Source organism: Mus caroli, unplaced genomic scaffold (assembly GCF_978045245.1).
Source record: "Mus caroli unplaced genomic scaffold, Mus_caroli_1 scaffold_14, whole genome shotgun sequence".
NCBI lineage: Eukaryota > Metazoa > Chordata > Mammalia > Rodentia > Muridae > Mus > Mus caroli.
Window position 1 is genome coordinate 61059561 of NW_028227269.1, and position 18276 is coordinate 61077836.

Genomic DNA, 18276 nt, shown 5'->3' on the forward strand with positions numbered 1-18276 from the left:
CTTCTTTCTTCTTTCTTCTTTCTTCTTTCTTCTTTTTTCTTTCTTCTTTCTTCTTTCTTCTTCTCCTTCTTCTTTCCCTCTGTGTCATTTTGTATATGTCTCTGTCTGCCTCTCCTTCTCTCTCTCACACTCTCATATACAAAAATGAAATTTATTTTTTTCCTGTTCACCTTTTAATTCCATCAAGTTGGAAATCAACAGAAATTATCACAAGGGTATTGCAAATAATTACTTGATATTAAATATAGAAATATTGAGAGAAAAATTCACACCTTGACAGAAGAATTTGTAAATTCCAGCTATTTTATTTAAAATATTAATAATGTTTGAATTTTTAAGAAGTTTTATAAAATGTTAAATTTTGGGGTGATTGATATAGATATTGAATTTTTAATTATCACTAATGCTTTTTAGCTTTTTAGGTATATAACTTTTGATTATATATTTAAAATTTTCCATATCCTATTTTAAAGATCCTCCATACTCATTCATATCTACTACTATTTTAGTCACAATAGGCAGGAAGTTGAAATTGTCCAGATATCCAACAGACAGTGAAAGGATAAAGAAGAAATGGTTTATTTGTACAACAGGATATTATTCAGCTAATAAGAAAATAAAATTTTGGGGGCTGGGGAGATGGCTCAACAGTTAAGATCACCGACTGTTCTTCCAGAGGTCCTGAGTTCAATTCCCAGCAATCATATGGTGGCTCAGAAACATCTATAATGGGATCCGATGCTTTCTTCTGGTGTGTCTGAAGAGAGCAATGGTGTACTCATATACATTAAATAAATAAATAAATAAATAAATAAATAAATAAATAAATAAAGTTTTTTTTTTTTTTAAAGAAAACTTTTAAGTAAATGAATGGGACAGGAAACAATTCTTCTCAGTGACTCAGGTGACTCAGACCCAGAGAGACAAGTGTTGCGGGCTTTCTTTGACTTGGATTTTATTTTTGAACCTGTTGTTATGTTTTATGTTTGAATCTGATTTTATTTTGCATATCTGCGTTATATATTTGGTACACCTATAAAAATTAGTAAGAGCCCATGGATGGGCTTTGAGGAAAGGAAAATAAATGCTAAAGTATAAAGGATAGCTATTTTATATTAAGGAATTAAAAGAGAACTGTTGAGCTGGGAGGGCTAAAATGAGGTGAGTGTAGATAAGATTATAGAGTAGAGAAGAGAGTGTGGGAAGGGATAAGTAACACTAAAGAACTTTTAAAACTGTCAAAAAGAAACCTACTATCATATAAACTTCATGAAATATATTTGTGAACATACACAAAAAGAGATTAAATGCTGTTGCTCTGCAATAGGACAATGATGCTACTTCTAGATCAGTGACTAACGAATAAAAGTGGAAGTGGCCAGTAAAATTCAATAGATTCCAATACTTTGCAAAATTTTCACATTGTCATTGGTTTATCCTTCAGTATTTTATGATAGGACCCTATTTCTGAAGGGTCTTGTTGGAGTCACAGAATGTTGTGAAATCAGGCTGCTATTGACCTGGGAGTTTTATACTTACTGTCTAGGTTTCATGTACTTTAAGGTGATTATGATAAAAGTAATCATTAATAATTTCCAACTCTGAGCCTTATAAACTACAATAATTTTTGGCCTGGCAAGACATGTCCAGTGAAACTAACATATCACTTTTTCAACGGGATTAAGGCTCTCTTCATAAGACAAAAATTCATATATGTCACTACAAACTGATTTCTAAAGACTTATATCCATGACTCAATGCACCTTTCAGTTGTCATTTGAAAATCTATTTGCAGGAAATGGAGATTAACACAGAGTCTCACAGGTGGTTGAGATAGAGAGAATAGAGAGTGCAGAATACTCAGTCCTAGATGGAACATTTCCATGATGACCCCTACTCCCAAGGCTCAATGGTAATTGTGACAGATTGGCTGAAATGTATAACAGACAAATGTACTGGATTAGTAGAGAAAACAGGGTTCTCTGGGTACTTCAGGGTCCCTGTACATAAGAATTCACAGCCTTTATGAGAGTATGTACAAGACCTATATGAAAGAAAGTCAGAGCAAGTCTTAGGAAAAAGATGGGTTTAGGCACAAAACCCAAAGTCTAGCTTTGAGTTTTTGCTAGCTTCAAGGAGGAAAGGGGGAAAGTTTTCTCTAAGTGTGTTTCTATTGGTAAGTGGACTACTCTTCATGGGAATAATATTTAGGCATCAGATGTTTGTTATGATTGGTTTAATAAAGTGTTCAGGAAAATAAATTTGGTGGGTAGAGAGAATAATGTGGTCCTGGGAAATGAAATAGAATGAAATAGAAGATATGTGATCAAAACACATTGTCTACATTTCTTTAACATCTAATAAGTACTTAAAATAAACAATATTTTTAATTTAGAATGTGAGTACAACTCTTAAAACATATAACTGTCACAAAATAGCAAATGGCTTTTATATAAATGCCAAATTTAGTGACAAAATATGTATGGTGGGCAACTTTGCCATGCAGGGATTATTTTTTGGGGCAACAATTTATCTGAATCATGAAGACTGATTTTGGTAAAATAATTCCACTGTGACATTTTTATCCTTCATGGGGAAAATACAACCTTCTCATGATTCAGATCAGGCTCAGGTATTCATTACTTTTCCTGAGAACACTTACAAAGGCACTTATCTCTAATAATGTAAGAATGAAAAGGGTTTCAAAGACTATGCACACACATGCTTTAAAATGCAAGGATCCATTTGCCATATCATATAAACCAAGAAGTTGAATTTTATCTTCTAATACTCCAGGATGAGTAATGATAATGGAAACAGAAAAAGTATACTTTTTATCCATAAATAACCTTTATTGAGGAAACTAGTTTCATTAAACAACTAATTATAAAGGACTTTGTATTCTTTGTATAAATATAAACCTTAGAAGCAAAATGCAGAAAGGTATCTTTATAGTCAAAGTCAGAGACTTCTCAGTTGTGTTATGAAACTGGTAGTCTGTTGAAGCAATTATCTGGAAATATACACTTATAAATTCTTCCAAGGGAAGGTATGACTAGTCTAAAAACCAAGGCATCATTTCATCTACATATTCTAAGGTCAGTGTCTAGGTAATATAAAATCATGACCAGATGCACTTTTTTGTCTGGACCCTATCTTCAATTGTAAATCTGATGCTATTATCTCTTATTGTAATTTATTCAATTTTATTATGTGATTTTATCTCATGAACATAAGGACAGGAAAGCTGATAGGTGCCTGGGAATGCTGTGCTATTTAAATGGAAAGAAAATTTGCTACTCCAGAAATATCAAAATAAACAGCTTCTTTTTCTTGTGTTGTCTTTTTCCATAAATTTTTATTGGTTACAAAAGAAGATTTGGGATAATTGTGACACACGTTTTTTGAAGCAATTATGCTTTTCAGAATGTCTTATTGCTGTAGGACAAACATGACCCCTTGATTTGGAACACAGGCAGGAGAAGGAGAGATAGCTAAAAGGTTAAGACAACTTGTTCTTGGAGCCAGCTGGGCTCAATTTCCAGAACATACCCAGTGGCTCACAATTGTTTGTAACTTCAGCACTAGGGAAGTCAACTCTCTCTTCTATCTACAAATGGCACTGTATGCATGTGGTGCACAGTCTTATATGAAAACAAAACAATCAAAATGTAGAATCTAAAGGGATATTCTTTTATAAAGTCACACTTTTCATCTTAATATTGACTCCATTTCATGAAATTGAATGATATACATAGTTTATCCTGGTCTATAAAGAAGATTCCATAGGAAGCTTTGAGTTGAATCTGATAATAATCTTTAAAACTGAGTCCCTAGTACTTTTCTTCCTTCCTTCCTTCCTTCCTTCCTTCCTTCCTTCCTTCCTTCCTTCCTTCCTTCCTTCTTCTCTCTCTCCATTCCTCCTTCCTTCCTTTCCTTCCTTCCTCTCTTCCTTCCTCATTCTCCTCCTCCTTCTTCTCTCTGTTTCTCTCTGTCTCTCTCCCCTCCATCCCTTTCCTCCTTCCTTCCTTTCTTTCTTTCTTTCTTTCTTTCTTTCTTTCTTTCTTTCTTTCTTTCTTTCTTTCCTTCTCTTTCTTTCTTTTCTTTCTTTCTTTTTAATTGAATGTATATTTTTTTCTTACAATATACTCATATCACAGTGTCCTCTCCACTAACTCCTCCCAGACTCTCTCCAGTTCCGACCCACCTAAACTCACACCATTTGTTTTTCTCATGCATTAGAAAACAAACAGAAAAAGAATAACAAAAAAATAAAACAATAGAAAAAAAGCTAAGTAAAAAGCACACACACAAAAAACAACCAAACAATCGACCAACCAACCAACAGCAACAACAAGAACAAAACAAAAACAATAAAAAGCATATACCAACACAGAGAAATATATTTGCTTGCACAAAATTTCCATAGTCCACAAAATTAGAAATCATAACATAGGCTCTGATCTTGGGACCAGGTGAGAACACCATCTTGTATCCCAGGTCCCTCAGAGACCAGTCTGCACAGGAGAGTGCTCAGGCTGAAGAATCAACATAGCTCCTGAGACAGGGTACCTTTCTGGCCTTCATCTTCAGTTAGGAGGTAGAGCTGAGCTCCAGACCTCTGTGTACCTTCACTGTAAGAGTAGAGCTTGCCTACACAGAGTACTCTGACCACTGAGACACAGGAGAGAATTGGACTCCCAGGAGTGCTGGCAGAGGCTAACAGAATCACAGGAGGAACAAGCTCCAACCAGAACAACTATAACAACTAACACAAGAGATTACCAGATGGCAAAAGGCAAATGTAAGAATCTTACTAACAGAAACCAGGACCACTCAGCATCATCAGAACCCAGCACTCCCACCACAATGAGTCCTGGATATCCCAACACACCAAAAAGCAAGACTCAGATTTAAGATCATATCTCATGATGCTGGTAGAGGATTTTTATAAGGACATTAATAACTCAAAGAAATATAGGAGAACACAGCTAAACAGGTAGAAGGCCTTAAAGAGGAAGCACAAAAATCCCTTGAAGAATTACAGGAAAACACTGCTAAACAGATAGAAACCCATAAAGAAGAAATATAATTATCTCTTAAAGAATTGCAGGAAAACACAACCAAACAGATGATGGAATTGAACAAAATCATCCAAGATCTAAAAAGGGAAGTAGAAACAATGAAGAAAACCCAATAGAGACAACTCTGGAGAAAGAAACCCTAGGAAAGAAATCAGGAACCATAGATGTGAGCATCAGCAACAGAATACAAGAGATGGAAGAGAGAATCTCAAGTGCAGAAGATTCCATAGAGAACATCAAAAATCAAAGAAAATGCAAAATACAAAAAGATACTAACTCAAAATATCCAGGACACAATGAGAAGACCAAACCTACGGATAATGGGAGTTGATGAGAATGAAGATTTTCAACTTAAAGGACCAGCAAATATCTTCAACAAAATTATAGAAGAAAACTCCCCATACCTAAAGAAAGAGATGCCCATGAACATACAAGAAGCATACAGAACTCCAAATAGACTAGACCAGAAAAGAAATTCCCCCAAAGATGTAATAATCAGAACAACAAATGCAGTAAATAAAGATAGATTATTGAAAACAGGACAAAAGGTCAAGTAACCTATAAAATCAGACATATTAGAATTACAGAAGATTTCTCACCAGAGATTATGAAAGCCAGAAGATCCTGGACAGATGTTATACAGACCCTAAGAGAACACAAATGCCAGCCTTGGCTACTATACCCAGCAAAACTCTCAAATACCATAGATGGCAAACCAAAGTATTCCATGACAAAACGAAATTCACACAATATCTTTCCATGAATCCAGCCCTTCAAAGGATAATAACAGAAAAATACCAATACAAGGATGGAAACTATGCCCTAGAAAAAGCAAGAAAGTAATACTTCAACAAACCTAAAAGAAGACAGCTGGAAAAAAAATCTCAACTCTAACAACAAAAATAACAGGAAACAACAATTTTCCTTAAAACCTCTAAATATCAATGGACCCAATTCCCCAATAAATAGATATAGACAGACTGGCTACACAAACAGGACCCAACGTTTTGCTGCTTACAGAAAACCCACCTCAGGGAAAAAGACAGATACTACCTCAGAGTGAAAGGCTGGAAAACAATTTTCCTAGCAAATGGTTCGAAGAAACAAGATAGAGTAGCCATTCTAATATTGAATAAAACCGACTTCCATCCAAAAGTTATCAAAAAAGGGACACTTCATACTCATCAAAGGTAAAATCTTACAAGAAGAATTGTCAATTCTGAATATCTATGCTCCAAATGTGAAGGCATTCACATTCATTAAAGAAACTATAGTAAAGCTCAAAGCACATAGTGCCCCTCACACAATAATAGTGGGAGACTTCAATACCCCACTCTCATCAATAGACAGAACCTGGAAATGGACACTAAACAGAGACACATTGAAACTAACAGAAATTATTAAAAAAATGAATTTAACAGATATCTATAGAACATTTTATGCTAAAACAAAGTGATATACATTTTTCTCAGCACCTCATGGCACCTTCTCCAAAATTGACTATATAATTGGTCACAAAACAGGCCTCTACAGATATAAACATATTGAAATTATCCCATGCATCCATTCAGATCACCACAGACTATGGCTGATCTTCAATAACAATATAAATAATAGAAAGCCAACATTCAAATGGAAGCTGAACAACACTCTACTCAATTATAACTTGTCCAAGGAAGAAATAAAAAAGAAATTAAAAACTTTTTAGAATTTAATGAAAATGAAGCCACAAAATAACCAAACTTATAGGATACAATGAAAGAGGTCATAAGAGGAAACCTCATAGCTCTGAGTGCCTTCAAAGAGAAACTAGAGAGAACATACATGAACAGCTTAACAGCACACCTAAAAGCTCTAGAACAAAATTAAACAAACACACCCAAGAGGAGTAGATGTCAGAAAATAATCAAAATCAGGGCTAAAATCAACCAAGTGGAAACAAAAAGAACTTTACAAAGAATCAGCGAAACAAGGACCTGGCTCTTTGAGAAAATCAACAAGACAGATAAACCCTTAGCCAGACAAACTAGTCCTAATTAACAAAATCAGAAATGAAAAGGGAGACATAACAACAGAACACATGGAAATTCAAAAATCATCAGATCCTACTACAAAAGGCTATCCTCCACAAAATTTGAAACCTGGACATTCTGGACAGATGTCAGCTAATAAAATTAAATCAGGATCAGATTAATGATCTAAACTGTCCCAAATCACTGGAAAGAGAGGCCCATTGGAAATTCAAACTCTATATGCCCCAGTACAGGCGAACGCCAGGGCCAAAAAAATGGGAATGGATGGGTAGGGAAGTGGGGGGGAGGGTATGGGGGACTTTTGGGATAGAATTGGAAATGTAATTGAGGAAAATACATAATAAAAAAAAAAGAAAGAAAAGAAATAGAGGCAGTCATTAACAGTCTCCCAACCAAATAAAGCCCAGGACCTGATGGGTTTAATGCAGAGTTCTATCAGACCTTCAAAGAAGACCTAATTCCAGTTCTTCACAAACTATTCCACAAAATAGAAACAGAAGGTACTCTACCCAATTCATTCTATGAAGGCACAATTACTCTGATACCTAAGCCACACAAAGATCCAACAAAGAAAGAGAACTTCAGACCACTTTCCCTTATGAATACTGATTTAACAACAAATGAAGAGCAATTAGACAACAAAAGGAGAGCAATTAGACAACAAAAGGAGATCAAGGGGATACAAATTGCAAAGAAAGAGGTCAAAATATCACTATTTGCAGATGATATGATAGTATATATGAGTGTCCCCAAAAATTCCACCAGAGAACTCCTAAACCTGATAAACAGCTTCAGTGTAGTAGCTGGATATATAATTAACTCAAACAAATTAGTGGCCTTTCTCTACACAATGGATAAACAGGCTGAGAAAGAAATTAGGAGAACAACACCCTTCACGATAGTCACAAATAATATAAAATACCTTGGTGTGACTCTAACTAAGGAAGTAAAAGATCTGTGTGATAGGAATTTCAAGTCTCTGAAGAAAGAAATCGAAGAAGATCTCAGAGGATGGAAAGATCTCCCATGCTCATGGATTGGCAGGATTAATGTAGTCAAACTGGCTATCTTGCTCAAAGCAATCTACAGATTCAATGCAATCCCCATCAAAATTCCAACTCAATTTTTCAAAGAGTTAGAAAGGGCAATTTGCAAATTCATCTGGAATGACAAAAAACCTAGCACCTTAAAAACTTGTCTCAATGATAAAAGAGCCTCTGGTGGAATCACCATGCCTGACCTAAAGCTGTACTACAGAGCAATACAAACAAACAAACAAACAAACTGCATGGTACTGGTACAGCAACAGACAGGTAGATAAAAGGAACAAAATTGAAGACCCAGAAATGGACCCACACACCTATGGTCACTTGATCTTTGACAAAGGAGATAAAACCATCCAGTGGAAAAAAAGACAGCATTTTCAAAAAATGGTGCTGGCACAACTGGTGGTTATCATGTAGAAGAATGCAAATTGATCCATTCTTTATCTCCTTGTACAAAGCTCAAATCTAAGTGGATCAAGAAACTTTACATAAAACCAGAGACACTGAAACTCATAGAGGAGAAAGTGAGGATAAGCCTCGAAGATATGGGCACAGTGGAAAAATTCCTTAACAGAACAGCAATGGCTTGTGCTGTAAGATCAAGAATCTACAATGGAACCTCATAAAATTGCAAAGCTTCCGTAAGGCAACAGACACTGTCAATAAGACAAAAAGGCCACCAACAGATTGGGAAAGGATCTTTACCAATACTAAATCTGATAGGGGACTAACATTCAATATATACAAAAAAAACTCATGTAAATGGACTCCAGAAAATCAAATAACCCTATTAAAATATGAGGTACAGAGCTAACAAAGAATTCTCAACTCAGGAATACCCAATGGCTGATAAGCACCTGAAAAATGTTCAACATCCTTAATCATCAGGGAAATACAAATCAAAACAACCCTGATATTCCACCTCACACCAGTCAGAATGGCTAAGATCAAAAATTCAGGTGACAGCAGATGCTTGTGAGGATGTGGAGAAAGAAGAAGACTCCTCCAATGGTGATGGGATTGCAAGCTGGTATAACCACTGTGGAAATCAGTTTGTCCATTCAGAAAATTGGACATAGTATTACCAGAGGATCCAGCAATACCCCTTCTGGGCATATACCTAGTAGCTGTTCCAACTGGTAATAAGGACAAATGCTCCACTATCTTCATAGCAGCCTTATTTATAATAGTCAGGAACTTGGAAAGAACCCAGATGTCCCTCAACAGTGGAATGGATACAGAAAATGTGGTACATTTACACAATGGAGTACTACACAGCTATCAAAAACAATGAATTTATGAAATTCTTAGGCAAGTGGATGGATCTGGAGGATATCATCCTGAGTGAGGTAACCCAATAACAAAAGAACACACATGATATACACTCACTGATAAGGAGATATTAACCCAGAAACTTAGACTACTCAAGATACAAAATTTGCAAAACACATTGAACTAAAGAAGAAGTATGACCAAAGTGTGGATACTTCATTCCTTCTTAGAATGGGGAACAAAAAACCCATTGAGGGAGTTATAGAGACAAAGTTCGGAGCTGAGACTGAAGAAAGGACCATCCAGAGTCTTCCCCCTCCCATCCCCGGGAACCATCCCACATACAACCACCAAACCCAGATACTATTGCATATGCCAGCAAATTTTACTGACAGGACTGATATAGCTGTCTCCTACAAGGCTATGCCAGTGCCTGGAAAATACAAAAGTGGATACTCACAATCATGTATTGGATGGAACACAGGACTAGTAACGAAGGAGCTAGAGAAAGTACCCAAGGAGCTAAAGGGGTCTGCAACCTTATAGGAGGATCAACAATATGAACTAACCAGTATCCACCCAGAACTGTGTTTCTAGTTCCATATGTAGCTGAGGATGGTCTAGTCAGCCATCAATGGGAGGAGAGGCCCTTAGTCTTGCGAAGATCATATGCCCCAGTACAGGGGAATGTCAGGGTCAGGAAGCAGGAGTGGGTGGGTTGGGGAGCAGTGGGTATATAGGGGACATTTGGGATAGCATTTGAAATATAAATGAAGAAAATATATAATAAAAAAAGAAATCACAACATAAGCAAAAGAACTGTAAGATTAAAAATAAATGCCTACACAAGCACTATATGACAAAACACTCCAAAATTACCATTGAATGTATTTTCTGTTGGCTATCTACTACTATTCATTAGGTCTGCCCTTAAGTCTGATTTGTATGCCCCATGAGAAACATTTGGGGAAAGATTCCTTTCTCACCTAGTGATGGGGGCTTTGTCTACTTCTGTTTTCACTTCTGGGAACCTATCTTACTTAGACCTGTGTAGGGAATTTATATAGTGTCACAGTCTCTGTGAGTTTATGTGTGATCATTTCTAGTGTGTCTAGAAGAGTCTATTCCTTTGTGTCTTCCATCTTTTTTGGCTCTTAGAATTTTTCTGTCTCCTTTACCACATAGTTTCCTGAGCTTTGAGGGAAGGGATTTGAAAGAGACATACTATTTAGGAGTCACTGTCCCAAGTCCTTTCTGTACATTTTCCAGTTAAAGTTCTTTGCATTAACTCGCATCTGCTTTGGGAAGAAGCATCTCTGATGATGGTTGAGCAAAAGACAAATCTCTGAGTATAACAGAATGTCATCAGGAATTATTTTATGGATATGTTCTTTCAGCAGACCTGTAGTCTTTGGTTCTCCCCTATGGCCATGACCTACCTAGTCTCAGTTTATTTGTCACCCAATCAGTGTTGAACAGGAGTTTGTTCTTAGGGAGGGAGACTTAATTCTAATAAAAGAGTCACTGGTTACTCCTATTTTTTGTGCTACTAATGTACCAGGATATCATGCAGGCAGGTCACTAGTGCAGATAGAAGAGTTTGCTGCTGGGTTGGTGTTACTTTCTGTTTCTGAGGATGTACAGATCACATTGTAGTATACTGAGAATGGGTCAATAGATTTGAATACAATATTTTCCTACTGTGGTGGTTGCAGATTGACAAGCTGTCAATTATCCTAGTGTTTTAGTCATCTTGACATAAACTTGGATGAAGAAACTCCATGAGAAAATTCCTCCATACGCTTTCCTATAGACAAGTAAGTAGAATATTCTTGGTTGATAATTGATGTGAGAGGACCCCGGTCATAGTGGACAAGATGTGCTGAGATGTATAAGAAAGCAAACTGAGCAATCCTTGGGTGGACCTGGCTTTTAGGCAAAATGCCTCTGTGGTTTGATTCAGTATCTACCTTCAGGTTCTTGCCTTGAGTTCCTCCCTTGACTTCCCCTGATGATGACTGTAACATTTGAGAAAAGTAGACCATTTACTTTATGGTATTTCATTATAGCCATAAAAATCTAATGAATGTGTCTACCTATAAGAATAAATTGTATTCATTTTTCAGACAAAGAGTTCTAGAATTTTATTTTATTTATTATCTTATAATTACACACATATGTACATTATATATCTATAGTATATATAATAGATGTGTAATTGGGTTACATATGTATACACAGTAATAATTATAGTTATCATCTTCTCAACCTATTCAACTTTTTCTGAATTACTTCTCAACAAGTCTCTGTCCTATTTTTCTGTTTCCCTGTATTCTGTGATCTTCTGCATTTTATATTTAGAAAGTCAGGAAATTGTATGTCAATATGTTCTTGTTTAAAAATATGTACTATAAAAATCAAGTAAATACTATATTGGAAAAGCAAAGAATACTTAATAGCTATATTTCTAATGAGATCCTAAAAATTCAGTATTTTATTTCATATGTACCCCAGTTTAGACGTGGGTATTAAAATTAAAACTCTCAGAAAATTCAATAAAACCCTGCAAAATGCCATCTGTTTTTATTACTTTAATCATATTCTTAATGAATGAACCATTACAAATCAAATCTTTATGAAAATGTAGAGAAAGAGAATACTTGTGCATTGTTTATGGGAATATAAATTTGTACATTTGGCATTAAAAGAGTAATAATAAATGTTTCTTAACAAATCATGAAACCTGGAGGTATTTCAGATGGTGTGTCATTATATATTATACACAATGCTCTGTATCCCATTTCCCATGACTGCAAACAGCATGTACAGTGTTTGTGTGTTTATGTGAGTATATATATTTACATGTTTGAGTGTTTGAAATATAAATACAACTACACCAAGATTCAGCAATACTACTTCTAGGTATTCTTTTTGAAATGGAAGCAGGATTTCAAAATAAAATGCACATCATAATTATTGCAGGAATGTTCACAACAACCAAGATGTGAAAAGATTTAAATATATATGTAGAAAATATATGATCTATGAGCAATAACATATTATCTAAATCTGAGAAGGAAAGCAATTATATCTGACAACAAAAACAAGCCGTGTAGACATGCTCAGCAAGCTATGACATCAAAGATGGAAACATACTGTGTGATACCATTCAATAAAGTAAAAAAAAAAAAAGTAAAATTCAAAGAAATAAAGTAGAATCATGTATTCTAGAGTCTAACGGGGGGCATTGGGGGGGGAGAAACATAAATTTACTCTTAAGTAGGCATAAAAATAAAAATATGACATGAATTCTAGATATATTGTGAATAGGTTTTAAATTATCACTTCTCTCTTCTCACATTCGTATCACATGTACATACACACACACACACACACACACACACACACACACACACATTCAAACTCCTATTGATAAGTAACTTGATATTAACCCTCTGAACCTTTTTATAAGCTTTACAAGCCTAGATCTTACAGTTTTAAATATAAATCTCTTTCCTGTCTTTGTTTATAAGTTTATACATGTGTTCTTATGATTTTATATCAAATTTCCAACATTTATCCATTTATTTGTATGAAATTGAGCTGACCTTTGAATATTTATCTTGTGTGCTATATGCCACTTCATTTTTGTCAGAATATTTCTCTTACAGATTCTCTATTATTTTTGGTATTTCAAATCATTTGGTTACTAGTAGAGGTAAATTTACTTCCTCCCTTTTAATATAGATGCTTTTGATTTCAATCTAATTGGCTTGACTATACCTTCTAGTACAATGAAGGACAAAACATCAAGAATCAATCTTGCTGAATTGTTCTTGATTGTATTTCTAGTCACCATCTTCCATTAACTGTGACATACATACCTTGGCTTTTAACAGGTGCACATATTATGTTGAGACATATTATATTCTATTTTTTCCGGATTTCAATCCCTTTGTGTCTTTGCTTCATCGTTTTCTTGTCCTTAACTTTCTGTTTTATACTATTAATTCATTTAGAAGTTCTTTGATTCTTTCTACTGAGAGCCAATCTCTTAAGATTACCATATGGGTTACTTAAGGGACAAATTCTGTTGCATCCATTTTACTTGTCCTGTGTACCAGCTACCATTTTCTGTTTTTATTTTCCATGCCTTATAATTCTTTGTCAAAATTTAACACTGCGTATGCTACTCTCATACTGCTGTCCTCCAGAGGTGGTTGTTATTTTGTTTAGTAATTTAACTGAAATAACTCTGTGGATTTTATTTTCCCTGTAGTGGTTTGTTTATATTTTTTATAATCTTTTAATTGGACTGCAAAGCTACCAGGCCATTACTTACAGCCTGGTTAAAACTGCTAATTTCTCAAAAAATTTATGGTGCCTTAGCTTGTCTGATTACTTCTGGATCTCTGAGTATAATTTAGATATTGTTTTTATAGTTTACAGATTTTAGTTTTTGACTGGGGTGTCAAATAATGAGTAGAAGCTGTGGCTTTTCTTTCTGCTTACTTGAGAAAGAAAATTCACATGAACACTAAAACAGCCAAGATAAATTTTCCCTCTGAAGATGTGTACATTTTTTCATTTTTTAAAAAAATTATTTCACTTATTTACATTCCAAAGGCTATCACCATTTCTAGGCCCACACCCTGTGTTCTTCACACCCTCCCCTTCCCCATTGCTTCTGAGAGGATGTTTGGTGGCTTAGTCTCTGGGATCTCTGAGGATTCTGGATTAGTTGATACTTTTGTTCTTCCTATGGGATGTCATTACCCTTCAGCTCCTTTAATTCTTCCTCTAACTCTTCCATAGGGGTCCCCTATCTCAGTCCAGTGTTTGGCTGTGAGTATCTGCATCTGTCTCAGGCAGCTGCTGGTAGAGCTTGTCTCATGTCTGCAAGCACAACATAACACCAGTAATAGTGTCACGGTTTAGTGCCTATGCATCAGATGGATCCCAAGTTGGACTGTTCACTGGCTGGCCTTTCCTTCAGCCTCTGATGCATTATAGTTCCTACATTCCCTCTAGAAGATAACAATTCTGCATCACAAATTTTGAAGTTGAGTGGATGTCCCCACGCCTCAACTGGGGGCCATGTCTATCTACTGAAGCTGGCCTCTTTAAGTTCCATTTACCAGATGTTGGACATTTTAGTTAAGATCGTCCTCATTGAGTCTCAGGAGCATCTCACATCCCAGATCTCTGGAACTTTAGAGCTCTCACCCACTCCCTACCCCCCACATACATCTATTCATTCTCCTGCCCCTCTGGGTTTCTATCCTGTCTCCTCCCATATGTGATCCTGCTTCCCCATTTCTGTTCACCCTCACCTCTCCCATCCAGGTTTCGCCTTCCCTCTGCCTCCTTTGACTATTTTGTTCTCCCTTCTAAGCAGGATTGAAGTATCCATATTTGGGTTTTCGTACTTGTTAAGCTTCATATGGTCTGTGAGTTGATTCTAACTTCTGGCTATTACAAATAAGGCTGCTAAGAACATAGTGGAGCATGTGTTCTTGTGGTATGGTGGGGTGTCTTTTGGGTATATGCCCAGAAGTGGTATAGCTGGGTCTATTTCCAATTTTCTGAGAAACCTCCAGATTAATTTTAAGAATGGTTGTACCATTTTTCAATCCCACCAGCAATGGAGGAGTGTTCCTCTTTTTCCACATCCTTGCCAGCATACACTCTCATGTAAGTTTTTGATCTTCACTATTCCAATTTGTGTAAGGTAGAATCTGCGGGTCATTTTGATTTGAAATTCCCTGATGACTAAGGATGCTGAGCATTTCTTTAGGTGCTTCTTAGCCACTGGAGGTTCTTCTGTTGGGATTTCTCTGTTTAGCTGTGCATCCCATTTATAAATTGGTATATTTGGGGTTTTTTGTTTGGTTGGTTTTTTTGAGTCAAACTTCTTGAGTTATTTGTATGTTTTGGGTGTAGTGAAGATCTTTTCCCAATCTGTAGGTTGCTGTGTTTGTCCTCTTGGCACTGTATTTTGCCTTTCGAAGCTTTTCAGTTTTATGAGGTCCCATTTGTCAATTGATGATCTTAGAGACTGAGTCATTGGTGTCCTGTTCAGGAAATTTCACCCTGTGCCATTGACTTTGAGGCTATTTTCCCCCTTCTCTTCTATTAGATTCAGTGTATCTGGTTTTATGTGGAAGTCATTGATCCATTTGGACATAAGCTTTGTATAAAGTGATAAATATGGATAAATTTGTCTTCTTCTACATGCTAACTGTCAGTTGAACCAACACTATTTGTTGAAAATGCTTTCTTTTTTCCACAATATGGTTTTGGCTTCTTTGTCAAAGATCCAGTGCCCATAGGTTTGTGGGTTTATTTCTGGGTCTTCAATTCTATTCCATTGACCAACCTGTCTGCCTCTGTACCAGTACTGTGCAGTTTTTAATCACCATTTTAATGCTTGCAATACTGTAAGCTTCGATTCTTTTTAATGAGAGATTTTTCTTTTATTAAATCCCCTTATTAAGTCACATGCAGCAATAGGAAGGTAGCCATCTGCCTTCTCTCTCTCTCTCTCTCTCTCTCTCTCTCTCTCTCTCTCTCTCTCTCTCTCTCTCTCTCTCTCTCTCTGTCTCTCTCTCTCCATTTATTTATTTTAAACTTATATTTTATTCCCCTCTCAGTCCGCCCTCTCACTGTTCCATATCCCATATCTACTCCCACCTCCTGTCACCACATGGATTACCACACTCCTTACTCCGACCCCACCAGAACTGTAAACTCCCTGAGATCTCCAGTCTCTTGAGCATTAGGTGTATCATCTATGAATGAACATACACCCAGAAATCCTCTACTGTATGTGTGTTGGGAACCTCACATCAGCTGGTATTTGCTGCCTGTGTGGTGGTCCAGTGTTTGAGAGACCACGAGAGTCCAGATTAATTGAGACTGTTGGTCCTCCTACAGGATCATCCTCCTCCTCATCTTCCTTCAGATTTTCCCTAATTTAGCTTTCTTTAATTATGATCATCTTTATAATACCAGGAATGAATTCCCTCCCAGGGAGCAGGTTTTAACTACAATCAGTAAAACTTTTAGATAAGTCATAGACAGTCTTGTAAATGTTGCATCCCTGAGTACACTTGCCTACATGGTTAAACTAGTAGCTTGAGAGGTTCTTCTAGAGCAGCCTATATCATATCTCCTAGCCTTAAGAAAGCTCATCACCTGATTATTTAGCTTCTTTGTGTCTATAGTTTATAGTATGGTTATGTTGTACTTTATGATTATTATTCACTTATAAGTATGTACACACCATGTTTATCTTGTTGGGTCTAGCTTACCTCACTTTGGTTGATATTGTTTAGTTCTATTTATGTAGATCTATTTGCCTGCAAATTTCATGACGTCATTTCTTTCATAATGGCTTAAAAATAGTCCATTGTGTAAATGTACCACATTTTCTTTATCCATTTTTATGTTGAGGGACATCTAGCATGTTTCTGGCTGTTATCTATTATGAATAAAGCTGCTATTAACATAGCTGTCCAAGTGTTCTTGTGGTATGGTGGAGCTTCTTTTTGGTATATTCCCAGGAGTGGTATACCTGGGTCTTGGGGTAGGTCTATTTCTAACTTTCTAAGAAACTTCCACATTGTTGCCAAAATGGTTGTACAAATCTGCACAGCAACCGACAATAGAGGAATGTTCCCCTGACTTCACATCTGCTCCAGTATGAGCTGCCACTTGATCTTTTGGTCTTAGCCATTTTAATAGAATCCCAGATTCATATCGATTTGCATTTTGATGATGACTAAGGATGTTGCATTTTTTTTTAAAGTGCTTTTCAGGCATTAGAAATTTCTCTATCTTCTGGATATATGCCCAGGAGAGGTATTCTGGATCCTCCGGTAGTACTATGTCCAATTTTCTAAGGAACCGCCAGACTGATTTCCAGAGTGGTTGTACAAGCTTGCAATCCCACCAACAATGGAGGAGTGTTCCTCTTTCTCCACATCCTCGCCAGCATCTGCTGTCACCTGAATTTTTGATCTTAGCCGTTCTGACTGGTGTGAGGTGGAATCTCAGGGTTGTTTTGATTTGCATTTCCCTAATGATTAAGGATGTTGAACATCTTTTCAGGTGCTTCCTGCCATTCGGTATTCCTCAGGTAAGAATTCTTTGTTCAGTTCTGAGCCCCATTTTTTAATGGGGTTATTTGATCTTCTGGAGTCGCTAAATGCATGAAACTCAAGAAGAATGAAGACCAAAGTGTGGACACTGTGCCCCTTCTTAGAATTGGGAAAAAAAACACCCATGGAAGGAGTTACAGAGACAAAGTGTGGAGCTGTGACGAAAGGATGGACCATCTAGATACTGCCATATCCAGGGACCCATCCCATAATCAGCTTCCAAACGCTGACACCATTGCATACACTAGCAAGATTTTGCTGAAAGGAAAAATATAGCTGATATAGCTCTCTCTTTTGAGACTATGCCGGAGCCTAGCAAACACAGAAGTGGATGCTCACAGTCAGCTATTGGATGGATCACAGGGTCCCCAATGGAGGAGCTAGAGAAAGTACCCAAGGAACTAAAGGGATCTGCAACCCTATAGGTGGAACAACATAATGAACTACTAACCAGTACCCGGGATCTCTTGACTCTAGCTGCATATGTATCAAAAGATGGCCTAGTCGGCCATCACTGGAAAGAGAGGCCCATTAGACATGCAAACTTTATATGCCCCAGTACAGGGGAACGCCAGGGCCAAAAAAATGGGAATGGGTGGGTAGGGAAGTGGGGGAGAGGGTGTGGGGGACTTTTCGGATAGCATTGGAAATGTAATTGAGGAAAATACGTAAAAAAAAA